At 35.6% G+C, this 14,278-nt stretch overlaps 1 non-coding gene across 1 annotated transcript; it reads right to left on the bottom strand.

Annotated features, from left to right (window-relative positions):
• Positions 1 to 3,328: 3,328 nt before the first annotated feature.
• On the bottom strand, positions 3,329 to 3,431 carry LOC116096362. Its single transcript, XR_004120967.1, has one exon. It is a non-coding gene; the product is annotated as a small nucleolar RNA U13 (small nucleolar RNA).
• Positions 3,432 to 14,278: the final 10,847 nt, after the last annotated feature.

Raw genomic sequence — 14,278 nt, forward strand, 5'->3', positions numbered from 1 at the left:
GACTGCAGTGACCTACTAAGGATTTGCAGAAAGTCAGTGGTTCAGTAGAGCCAGCACAGAGACTGTATGCTGAAGAGGCAGCATACAGAAATTTAAGACTTGGCTCTGTCATCACCAGTTCTGTGACCTTGGGCAAATCACTTAACTTCTCTGGATCCAGTTTTCTTCATCTGAAACAAGTTACAAGTTTTTTACCTTACAGAATTGTTATATGGATCAGCAAGTTAATATTTTAAAAATATATTTCTTATACAAAATTAATGCAGCAAATGTGTCACTTGAAACCTGATTGAGTTCTGATTGAGTTTAAACCTCTGGTCTTGTCTATTCCACTGCTGAGTCTTACTGCTTTAACAGAGAGTCCATGAAACATCTGGAAGAAAAGAGTGAGTAGAACGTTTGGGTAGAGATCCTGCTCATATATTCAACCACTAGCTGGGCTGCCTACAAATTGAGCATACAGGTTGATCTTTAGAGAGCCATATTTAGTAACGCATCCATCACTTATCATCAGTAGATTTTCAGCAAGATAATATTCAGACTGCAAGGAAAAGGCATAAGATAACATGGGTGAGGAGACACTTGTGGTAATCTAAGGCCACCTAGAGAGGAATTTTACGCTTCTCTGATATTTATTTACAAAAGCCATCTGGGTTTAATATGTTTTAATACTGAATTTCTTAACATGCAACTTATACAACCATGTCCAAGGGCTCAAGTTTAGATGTTTCCTGCACTTAGCTTAATGTCCCACTGCCTTGGTAGCTATAGAAGCTAGGAATTATTATTTCTATGAGGCAGAAATTCACCATATAAACTAGACTAGCATTGAGTCGATGAGAATTCTCCTGACTCTGTCTTCCAAAGGCTGAGATTTTAAGTGTGTGCTGTCTCTATAAATCCTTTTTGAAAGAATTTTGGTTTTTTTTTTTCTAGCTTGCCCCAAGACTTCTAAGTTACATAATTCCTCCTTGGTTCATGACACCAGTGACTCGACTGACTTGCCATATATTCTTGCCTAAGGGAGAGCTATTTCTAATAGTTTCACTATTTTATAACTCTCACACAACCCCTTATTTATGTGACTACCTGTGTCTTATTATATTGTCCTCTCCTATGAGATCTTGAAGTAAATGTAATTGTGGATGCTTTGGCTTTTAGGCAGTTTTAATTTACATTTTCTACAACGTTTTTAGAAATTTAGGGTGTGAGTCAGGGGTTGACACATGTCTGTTTGGTGCATAGCCTGTTGTTGCCTCTACTGTATACTGCTGATGAAATTAGCTAGGTGCTTTGCTGTGTGAGAAGAGAAATTGTGTTTCTGCAGGGTAAAGGAAAATGATTTGGTATGATTTGAATATATTTCTTAAGGGAACACTTTTAGACTTAAACATTTTCCCACTATCTCTGCCCCTGCACCCTAAAAATAACTTCAAGTGAGGCCAGATTTCACTCACAAGTTCTTACCTAAAATAAGTAAGTAATATTTTTTACATTAATATTATGAAGAAAGAGAAACCTTTCAAAGAGACAGAAACTTAGAAAAGTTGACACAGTAATTCAAAGCAGGGGTGGAAATGATGAAATCTTGATTCACAGGATTAGAATATTTCGATTACATTCTATTGCATAATTGTAAACGAAATTGTTTCAAAAGCTTTTGAGAATTTCTATTAAATGGCACCTAGATAAGCTTTCATAGTTATTCATAGGAAAGCTCCTTAAATAGTAAATTAGAAAGGTCACATCATGACAACTTTGTATAAGCAAAAACTCCCCTGACACCCCTGCAGAGATTTTGATCAAACATTTGTCAGGTACATAGGAGAAATTCATTGTCAAACATCATAGCTACCTTAGAAGCCCAAAGAATTCAGTACCTAGAGTCTCTAGACTACATATCAGTCTTTTGTTTATATCTGACTCACTAAAAAAAGGCCTTACTCAGAATGCAAACAAATGAGTTGTACTGAGAACACTGTTTTTAATGCTGTATTTGGTTTTTAGACCTAAGAACATGTCAGTTATTGAAGATACTGAAAATACTGGTGGGACCAAAAAGTGTACACTATATCTTTGCCTCAACAGTTAGGGTTTATGTTCATATTTTAAAATAGAAGTACTCAGCATATTACCTACTGATCACTAACCTAATAAAATCACAATAGTGTCAAGCAGTGCAAAAGCCCTAAACCTATGGGAGAGGCTGACTGCTTTGTTCTCTCAAACATGAAAGGGGTGTGGGCTTAAGCCTCAAATTCTCATTCTGTTTCAGGACTAGTCAGATGGCTATAGATTCAGAAAGCCTTGTCCTGTAACAGATAAAGGATGCCAAATCACAACAGAGAGCCTCTTCAGGACTTAAAAAATTGTAGCATTATCTTTTTCTGTTTCATGAAAATTTATTCTAATAATTCTAACATTTTTGAACTCAACTTATTACTAGACCTAGTGATTTTAGAAAAAAAATTTTGCAAGCTTTAAATAATAACTTTTGTGCTTATTCCTTTTTATAGACAAATAAAGAATTCTTTATGGTTTTAGTTATCAACAACTAGTAGGTTAAAACCGGCAATTCGGAGGCTCAGCAGTAGAGTACAGGCTGATCTTCTGGAAGACCCAGGTACAAATTTCAACATCTACAAGGGGGCTCATAAGCTCTTATAACTCCAGTTTCAGGGGATCCAGTGTCCTCTCTGGTTTTCATGGGCACAAGCAAAATACCCATATATTTAAAAATTATTTTAAAAGTAAAAAAATCATAGTTTGGCTTTAAAAATAGCAAGCTCTTTTCTTCAGTTATGTAGCCACTGAAAAGATGCCAATTCTCAAGTAAATAACCTGTCAACTATGTTCATACAAGAAATCCTAATTAAACTCAGTGAATCTTTACATACAGACAAAACTGATATATAAATATGAAGAGAACATTTTGCAAGAGGTATTTAGGCAAAAGAGAGATGAGGGGATAGTGGGGGACATGATTATAGTTCATTATATACATTTATGAAACTATCAAAGAATAAATGCATTAACTAACATAAGCTATGCTTGTGTTGCCAAAGGCAGCCCCTTTAAGTAGTAATGATATTGAAGTCTCCTTGAACCACATTAGCCCTTGGACCAGATGAGCACTCAAAATGGATAATTCCACAACATGCTTTTAAAACTAAGATTTGGTTTGCACAATTTAAGGGAAGCATATGGATTAAACTTTAGATGAAATTTCTACAGCTTTATAAATTGTGCAGATAAGTTTTATTCATAGCCAATAGTACATATCTATATATCTATACACACTAATATATATACATTATATATACATATATTTCAGATGGGTAATATGCCAAAATTATAATGTAGTTTGAAGGAGTTACATATCAAATGAATATGTAAAAACCAATAATTATGCTCCTGAAACACAAAAGTATCTGGCAATTTCTTTTTTTAACTATACTAGAAAGTATTTTAAAATTTTAACTGATGTTGAGAGATCTATGAAAATAAAGGTCAGCTAAAATGAAAGTATATTTCTTTTCAATTTTTGGAGGAGGCCATGAGTCTGGATAAAAGACTTTTATTTATTAGTTATTTTTATCTATGGTAAACACTAGCAGGAACAGATGTAGAAGAAGAAGATCAAAATATGGATAATTAGTTTATTGTCCACAGGGATAAAGAAGAGATCTTTATAATAGCTTTCACTTATAGCTATTATACAAAATGACATCTTCTCAACATTTTCATTCATAATGTTTTCTGGAGTGTAAAGTTTGTCTTCCAAAGGTTTAAGTTAATGCCCACATGACTATGTAAAAATAATTTTTCATTTATTATATTTTCTTTTTCCAGGCCTCAGGTAAACTTAAGAGGCCTCATTATACTATATGGAAATAAAGTGATTCCCAAATGTAAAAGAACCCTTTTGAATGCGGACACAACAGAGTTAAATAATTAACTCATTAACTCCTTCATTCATTCATGTAACAAGCATTTATTAAACTCGATGTATGAAACTCTGACTCTAATCCTCAAGGAATTCACACTCAAGTGGTGCAGAAAGGCACACATGAAAGGAATGCTAATGCAGAGTTGTAAATGAAAAGAAGGCTGCACTGGGTGCAATGAAAATAAATAAGAGGCAGCCACTAGTTCATTTGAATCTAGATAGGAAGATTCAGTAAAAAGTATACTAGAGTTAGACCTAGAAGTTTGAGTAGAATTGTATTAACTGTCAATAATGGATAAAGGAACTATAGACTGAAAGCAATTTATAGGGCAGTCTTGAATTCAATAATGGGAGATGGGCTTCAAATACCACATTAAGGAAAAAAGTTAGTGTAGCTTTAAAGAGATATTAACACGTTCAAGTTCATATTCAGAAATTGGATTTTCTTGCCATGGATGATGGACTAGGGTAGGGAGAAACTGAAGGTAAGAATACAAGAAGAACTGGAATACAAAATTCAGGGATGGAAGGTTCTGATGAACAAGAGAGACAAGGAATTAGAGAACCAGTTGTCACTGACCTTTACAAAAGTAGGAAAGGATAGAGTTAAAATCCTTCTAGAACCTTGTATGTGGTTATCATATAAGATACTCACATACATTTAAGTAAACCTTTATACAATGGATGAAAGCTAGTCAAGAAAAGTATTGCATTGATAGCCTTGTTTATATGGCATCTCTATGTACCTGTGAGAAACAGACATCTTCTTTTTCATATACAGTGAAGGACATTTTAGATAAAATATTGCTTCCAAATGACTTTATTAACAATACACATCTACAAATGTACTAATTAGGAAGTGTGCTAACAGTTCTTTCATATCACATCTATTAGCTAATATTCTTTCTTTGATGTGGACATATATTGTGTAAGTATATGAAAATGTAAAACTTTGTAGAATATGGAAAACATAAAACTTGCAAATTTATTATAAAACTTAGATTATTTAGTAGGGATAAACAATATAGTTTAGATGTGAGTGGTATATTACAAACATCAAGACTTAGGAAGCATTTATGTACAGATTTATAAATTACAAGTTACATTTAATTCTTACTTTAGTGACTTAAAGAGACATGTACATTTCATACTGAAAGCAGTATCCCATAAGCCTCTGGGTCTATTACAATGTTTTACTAAATAATTTCTAAAATGTATCCAATCTATTATTATACAAGTATCGAACTGTCTAGACTTTAGTGAGCATGTGAATTCTGCATGGATGAGCCAGACAGGATGGTGATCCTCATCAAGGTCAGGGGTAGGGGAGTAGGGCAACCAGTGCCAATGATTACGTTGTTCTGAGTTTCGATTTTAATCACAGCATCAGAACTCCATATGGAACTGGTATCATAATCATCTGCTCATCTCTTTGAATGGTATTTATTGGGTGCTTTGTCTTTGGTAGACATTATGCTTGGCACTGGACACATATTGGTAACTAAAAGAAAAGCAATACTCCCATAGAGCTTTCTGTAGTGAGCACAAGAAGTATAATGTATAGAATGTTAGGATGCGGTGAACTAGAGACTAGAGGTTCCCATGATGTGATGGCTACTTCAAGTTTATAAATATAGACATGTGTGGTATATGTACAGGTAGTGGAGGAGTGTTGGAGACAGTCAGAGACTGAGAAGGTTTTGCCTAAATACTATCACATCCTCTTAGTCATCTAAGAAAGGGAACAAAGAATGAAGGGAGATGGGACAAATGCAGACAGTCACACCTCCTTTCAGAAGTCTTCCTAATTCCTCCACACAGGAAGTGACTTGAATAATTACAGCTCTCAACTGTAGACAATTTCTTCCAATTTGTAAGTATACTCTTTCATGAACCTTAAAAATAAAAAATAAAAATAAAAAAGCTCTCACACACTAAAAAAACGTCACTTCCTCCTTTTATATATATTGAAGAAAATCTTCTTTCTTTCTCCTTAAACACCCCGACAAAACATATTTACCAGAATTATGTGTAAAGACTTGGTGGTCAGGGTAGGTGGGATGATGATAATGACCTGCCAAAGCTTCCTTTCCTGTGATTATTTATGTTCCTTTCCCTTCACCTTAGCCTTCTGAGTAATCAGCCTCATCCCTGATTGCATACAAGTCACAGGGTAATTTACCCCTTTGACCTTCCTTGAGCTCTTTATAAATCTCTCCACTGCTGGGAGGCCAGGTTTTGTTCTTCCCTCAGCAACCAAGAGCCATTGCTTTATAAGCTACTTCACACAGAAGCAGGAAGAAAAGAGTGAAAACTGTGCATGAAGCAGGCTTGGGGAGGGTGACTGTGACCTTGAACTTTCTGTTCCCATTTTCCCAGTATTAGTTGCAGTAACCATACCAAAAGCAACACGGATGACAAATTGGAATTCAGTTATCTGTTGAGTATAAATTGAGGAGGTAGGACCAGCTGATAGCCAAGGTTCCTTCTAGCTCTGACATTCCAGAATTAAATATGTCTCTAGCATAATAAGTTTAAAAAGGAAATTGAACAAGGAATGAATTAGGCTGATGTATAAGAAGCATTCTGGAAGATACAGCCATTCACAAATCATAAGGAGGGAAGGTATCTTCCAAATTAATTTAAAAACAATAAGGGTTAAGTCTAAAAAATTGTGTTAAAAAGAATGGAAAACCTGTCAGACTTATAAACCACAATGGGAAGTGCCCTGTTCTCCAGGAGAAGGTTAGGAAACAGGCAAATCATTTTTGCATTTTCTTTCATTGCTGGAGATTGACTACAAGGCTTTGTACCTGCTAGATAAGCATTCTACCACGAAGCAGTATCCCAGTCCTTCAGCGTTTGGATTCTTTAAGCCCAGTAACAGTTTAGTTTGTAATTACACGACTGTTTACAGGACTCCTTATATTGAAAATGTGGTAGCAAAAGGTATCATCCAGGTGTCTGAATAGTTTTCTTCAGCTGGTGCTGGCTTCCACAGTTTGCTTAAAGGCCTTTCTCTTTTGTCTGATTCATAAGCACTATCTTACTTGCTCTCATTATGTGTTTCTCATCCTGTATTAATTTTAACATGTAATTCTCATTTTGTTCTTGTTAAGATTTGACCATGGAGAAAACATGTTAATTCGTTTTATGAATCCAATATGGACACAGGCCAGTGTTAAATCAATAAATAATAATTACATAATATTTATTTGTACTACAAAATATTATAATTGTTTTGCTTGTATTAATTCATGCTATACACAGAAACACCTAAGTAAGAATGTGTGTATGACACAGGCCACTAAATTCCTCCCAGCAGGGCTTATGGAACCCTGCTGAAGAGGAGGCAGAGTGTAAGAGCCAGTGGAACTGGAGGATACCAAGAAACCAAGGCCTGCTAAAGCAGCATGATCAATGCACACGTGAACTCACACAGACTGAGGCAGCATGCACAAAAGTCTGCCCCAGGTGGAGTCCTAGAGCTGAAAGGAGAAGTAGACACACACCATCATAGCTATCCCAGCAGCAACCTCCACTTGATAATTATTTGCGAATAAAAATATAGGTTCTTCCAAAGAAATCTCACTGTGGAACCAAACTACTTTTAAGGCTCCTTTGCATATATATATATATTATGGCTTCCACTTAAGTTTTCTTATGGAATTCCTGAGTGTAGGAATGTGTGGGTCTGTTCATTGTGCTGTCTCTTTGGATATATCCTTACATTTGTTTGTTTTGGTCAATTCTGATGTGTTTGTTTTTGTTTCCTCTCATATTTTATTGTGTTATATTTTATCATAAAAAAGAACTGAGTATGAGTACTAACCTCATGATTTTGGAGAAGTTTCAATTGCAGAGACACAATCGATCATATTAATAAACTATGAACCCACCTATCCCCAAAAGAATGTATATATACATATACATGCTCATTATATGAATATAGATTTTGTTCTTTTGTTTTTTATTTTGTGTTTTTTTAATCCATGATGTTTTGTTGAGGTATGGTCTTTTCCTGTGTATTGTAATGCTGAGTGTGAGCCCACACGATTTAGTTGCTCCAGAGACGAGAGAGTCTGCATGTAGACTCAAGTGATGTTATGTGACTTTACCCCAAGTTATTTCTTTCTGATTAATAAAGATAGTGACAGCCAATATCTGGGCAGAGGAGACATAAGGCAGGGTTTAGGATTCCCAGGCTTGGGGACAGAGGAGAACCACAAGGGAGAGAAGAAGGTGAGGAGAAAGAAAAAGATGCAGATGCCATGGTAGGAGTCAAGAAAGCATGGCCCCGAGGGCTGGCCAATTGGAGTTAAGAACATCCCAGATAAAACATAGTAAGTAATAACTCAGGGTTATTGATAGGAAATAGATTTTAATAGCACAAAGGGTAAATATCTTCCCAGCTCTTGTGCTGTTTAAAGCTTATTGTAAACGTAATGATTGTATGTGTCTTTTATCTAGGAACTAAATGGTCAAAGGCAGGAGAGAAACCCTGGATTAGGATTAAAATTTTCTACAATAATGGTTTGTTTTTATGGTAATTATAATGTCCTATGTTTTATTTTTTATTTATTTTTAAAATCTTTTTTGTCTGTTTTTCAATTTGTTTGAGCAATTCATACATGAGTACATTGAATTTGTCTTATTCAACCCCTATTTCTTCCCCATCTCCTCTTCTGATACATGACTTCCTCTATAATTGGTTTTGTGTTATATAACATACATTAAAAAGAGGTAGATAGAAAACTACTGAGTTTAATTGGTATCCTTTTTGTGTGTTCACAGTCAACCACCTAAGGTTAGAGTGTCATGCCTCAAAAAAAAAATGGTTACTCATCTCTCAGTAGTAATTCATTACCTATAGTTAGTTCTTTAAGGGTAGAGGTTTGAGAAATTTTCTTCCACTCATGTTGTGAACTTTTAGTTTGCAGTTCTGAAAAAAAAAGATAAATTCCCTTAATTGTTTAATTTCTCTGTTGTCATGGCACTCAGATTTGGCTTTTATGCCTTAACCATTTATGCCCCTTAAATATTGTAGAAATGTCAAGAATTTAAGTAGTCATAAACACCTCAAAGTGTTACTTTGGTCCACATTCTGAGAATAAGATTTTGGAAGTTTTAACTAGCACAGAAATTTTGCTGTTTCCATTTTAACTCTAGGAGATAGATATCTAAACATGAGATCCATTTTAGAGGCAATATAGAACACTGTCCTCCCCACAGTGCCTGATGGCTGCCCCCCAAAGGCTTGCAAAAGTCCAAATATTTATCCAGAATGTGTGAAGGAAGATCTGTATGGATATAGTGTTGCAGGCTCATCATAGATCTAAAAACCCTGAAACAAAGAAACCATGTTCTCATTTGCTGGAAGGGATTTCTGTTGTCCTGCATCCTGTCTTTCAAACAAACAAACAAAAACAAAATAAACAATATTTATGGGGTCTAAAGAAATGGCTTAGCAGTAAGGAGTACTTGTTGGTCTTGCAAGGAACTGAGGTGTGATTCTAACCATCCACATGGTGGTTTGCACCATTCCTAACAAAGAAAGTTCTAGGGGATTCCATACTCTTTTCCGATCTTCATGGGCACCAAGCACACAAAGCACGCAAACGATTCATTCATAAAAATAAGATGAATAACTTTAACAAAATTTATGAAAAAGCAAATTTATAAAATCTTATACTTGATGGTGTTTGAAGTCTATAGACAGAGTATTGAAACCGTGCCTGCTAGGAAATGGAGAAAACTGAATATTGTTTTGTGAAACACTAATGACCTCTAATCTCTTCTCAGACATTTAAAATGTTTTACAAGATGGATTTGACTCTCTAATTTACTTTGGCAACAAGAGCATGAAAACCCAATCTTTCTTTTTTTTATTAGATGTTTTCTTTATTTACAATATCTCCTTTCCCAGGTTCCCCTCCAAGAGAAAAAAGAAAAAGAAAATAAAATAAGAAAAAAAATAAAAAAACCAAAAACTAAAACAATCCACTGTTTCCTCCCCACTCCCCCTGCTCACCACCCTACCCTCTCCCATTTCCTAGCCCTGGCATTCCCCTACACTGGGGCACAGAACCTTGACAGGACCAAGGACCTCTCCTCACATTGATAACTGACTAAGCCATCCTGTGCTATACACATGCTGCTGGAACCATGAGTCCCCCCCCCCCCATGTGTACTCTTTGGTTGGAGAATCTTTCTATCAGGAAGTCTTATGAAATAAGAGTAATTACTTGTCCAAATGAGGTTTTGGTTTTCTTCCAAGTCTGATTCTATTCCCTCTCATCCTACCCTCTGCCTGAGTACAAATGACTTCATGATCTAAGGCAGACTTCACATATGCCACTCTTCCATAAAGTCTGCAATTCATCACAAGCTGTAGGTATTACAAGATTTGGTCTTTGCTTACTGTGGAGCTACTGTATGTGTGAACATGATTTTATTCCAAAATGCTCCCCATTAAGTGGCTCCTGAACTTTGTTGAGAAGCTACACTGGAATGGGAAGCTGGCAGTGTTAAGTGGTAGCATCTTGCAGGCAGCATTGTGACATTTACATTTCCTTAACAGTACCCATAAAAATACTGAGATTAAATTTGGTTTGCCTTTTATTGCTTCTGACACCCTGTGCTAGCTTTTCATTGCAGAGATTTTGTATGAGCACATTGGACGTGGGAATGGGCTGCCAACAGATGAAGTAAAAATACTTTCATCACTCTTACTGCCACCTCCAAGAAGTAGATGAAAATACTTGCAGGCCAGGGCTCAAATCTACATAGTATGTCAACTGGGGTGCTTAGTTTAAATACAGCCAAAACAGACAAGCATAGTATAGTCTGAAATTCTTGGTTGCTTCAGAAGAAAGTAAATACATATTTTAGCTTTATACAACAAGAGAGCAAAAATCTATTCAACATTATCTTGATAATTTCAAACTATTGTAGAGAAGTGTTTGTTTGTGTTTGCTAATACTCAGTATAGACAGAAACACAGCATGCTTGGAACCAGTTTCACAGGAGTCATTAGAAGACATGCTGAGAATGTGTGCTAAGAATAAGACACAATTCTTTTTGCCTGTTCTCTGACAATACTCATTATGGGAAGTTATTTCAAAGTCAAACATATGACATCCTCAGTCCTCTGGGAAGAAAAAGATGATTGGCAAGGGTCTTTCCTATTACTGTCTTTGGTGATTATACCTTTGGCTGCAATGAGAAGAGGACATATTAGAAGTAGGAAGGTACAATGAGAGAAAATATGCAGGGTGGGAAAATGATAGTTCCACCACTTATTGACAAGTGTTACTATACGTTTTAAACTATCTGGCTATACTATAGTCTGGGCTTTGGTTTTCTCAAGTCTTTTATTTGGAATCTGATAGAATGAAAAATATTTCTGCTATCTGAAGACATGATATAATCTTACTTTTACCACTTCTGTGATATTGAGTATGTTTGTCTCTGTGAGTATTCAGTTCTTTAGGTTCACAATAAATATAATAATAGTATCTCACAATGACTAATTCATACAGATTAATTAATATAGAAATGCTTCAGATAGGAGTTCATATCTAAAAGGTGATTTATAAACCATAAAAGGAATCTCTCTTATTCAAAATATTTATTTGTTTTACATGACTGCTCTCTATCTGCATGTACACCTGCATACCAGAAAGAGGGCAATAGATCCCAGTATAGATGGCTGTGAGTTATGTGGTTTCTGGGAATTGAACTTAGGATCTTTGGAAGAACAGACAGCACTCTTAACGGCTGAGCCATGTCTCCAACCCCAAAAGAAATCTCTTAATATACAGAATGAGAAGTTACTTGATACTATATAATATGGCATGATCTACTCATGAGTATACTAAGCTATGAATTCAATTTCAGTGTTTTAGCTATTGCTAGACTTATTGCCTCTTTAGCTAGGTTTCCTTTAACCTACAAAAGTGATCTCTTGCTAAACCTTAGCATTTCACTTGAGTATCTTCCTTTCTATATACACTTATTGCCTCTATCAGAAGAACAAGAAAATTTGTTTATGATGATAAAGGGCACACGACTTAGAATGCTAGTGCTTCCCCAAGAGCTATAGACCATCTAACAGATACCTAGAAGTAGACATGATAAATCTCTTTTCAAGCTGTTGATCAGGGAAGTGTAAATAATCTAGGCTATTGTTGCCCTTGGTTGCCTTTCAGGGATTGAAGCTAAGTCCCTAACACTGGAGATCCTCTACACTTTGGACATAGGACTGAGATGATTTAAGGTGGATCTAATCTGAAAGCCTCCTTCTTGTAGCCTGGCTTTCAAAGTAACAGAAAGCACTATGCAAGCTGCCAAAGTGGGGCAAACAATTAATAGTCTTACTTAGCTGTGATACCCATGAACCACAACAGTGAGCAGAGTGAAAAGATATCCCTAAGGTTGCAATAATGACATGAATATCTTGATGGTAAGCAACAGCTTTCTAATTGAACATAAAAACTTTCTAAACAGGAGACAAATGAAGCCTGGTACTGGAAAGTTAGGTAACTTACTGGATCTTAGAGCAGAATCTTCTACTACTACTTTACTAGACCAGCAAACTTCCTAATTACATTCTAAACACTTGTCAATATACTCACAGATAAGTGTAGCTATTTTATTTTTTTAATTTATTTTTCAAATTTATTTATTTGTTTATATCAAACCCTGTGCCCCTTTCCAGTCTTAAACCTCATCAGAGAACCTTCATTTTGCAGTAGATAGATACCATCAGAGAAAACCATAACTGATCAAAATACAGATAATGATTGATCACGGGGTACCTATCCCCATTGGATAAATCTACAATACAACTACTATGCCTAAGGCTCAGATAATAACACAGAAGAGGGGTAGAAATATTATAAGATCCAGAGGATTAAGTGAGAATGTGACTCCTAAAAATGACAGGGAAGCTACATTCATGGTACTTAAAAATATAGCTACCTAAACAAGACCTAAACCAAATTACTATGGAGGGAGGAAATCTCACGTGGGCACACCCAAAGACAAAAAAAATACAGGTAACTAAGGACTGCTGAGGTAGGGAGAATTAGTCTTTCTCAATGATGAACCTCCTAATTGATTAGCCCTGAAATCATATACATACAAGCAACACTAAATATACTCAAAAAGCTATATTCATATGGTTATACTTTTATACATATGTCTAACAACAACAACAACAACAATAATGAGACTATGATTTTTACAGGAAGTAAGGTACAGTATGGGACGTGTTGGAAGGAGAGGACATGGGAGGGACTGAAGGAAGTGAGGAAGGGGGAAATGATGTTACTATATTTTAGTTAAAAGAAAAAAGATCAAGGGTACATTAAAATCATACTAGAGAACAACATACATTTAGTACCTATGCAGAAATTCTTATTAAACTTATCTAAGCTGTATCTCCAGGTATTTGGGGGACTGTCATTTTAAAGAAATCCTGAGGTAATTCCAGGATGCAGTAAAAGTTACAAATTATCTAGTTGCCTCTCCCCTCTTCTATTACAAATGATGATGGGCCGCCTGAACTAACCACAACCATTTGCTTGCATCTCTTTAGCCCAGAATTTTATACAGTGTCTAGAACATCAAAGAAGGTCAATAAATATCTCTTGAATAACTGAATCAGTTACTCACCAGTGGTTCATACCTGCAAATTTGGTGACTGGTATTGATGAGCAGGAAAGTGGAGAGAGCATTGATGTTGTAGTAATGGAACTTTGCCTTTTCCCTAGATTTAGCCATAATGTTGGTGATGTTTTCTGGTTAAATCACTTGATCATTCTGAACCTCAGTTTCCTTACATAAGTGGAAAAGAATAGACCAGAAGATGACTAAGGGTCTTTATAGCTCTAATATGGTGATTCTGTGAGACTATGAAAATCCTTGACACTAATAGTTGTATTTTGCCACTCATAAAATGGCATGTACACTGGCAAAAGGAGTTTAATGAGTCTTATAAAAAAGTACTTTCTGGAACTAGAGAAGCCATTTTCATAATGGAGAGGATTTAAAGGACTTAGCTTGTAAAGATCCATTTAGTAGCTTCTGTCTATTTGGAACTGTTGCTCATGCTAAGTAGAATGGGAGGGAGGAACAAGTGATTCTTCAGCATCACCTTCTCTTTCAGACTGCATGTGGGTGTATAACAGGCAAGCTGGTTCCACACCAACAGTTCACTCACTGACTGGCTTGAATACTTTGTTTAGGTTGTGGGAAAGATGAAGTAACGTAACAACTCTAAAACATACAAGAGTCCTTTTAAATAAAAATGACAGTAAATCTCTA

The sequence above is a fragment of the Mastomys coucha genome, chromosome X (genome assembly GCF_008632895.1).
Source record: "Mastomys coucha isolate ucsf_1 chromosome X, UCSF_Mcou_1, whole genome shotgun sequence".
Lineage (NCBI taxonomy): Eukaryota > Metazoa > Chordata > Mammalia > Rodentia > Muridae > Mastomys > Mastomys coucha.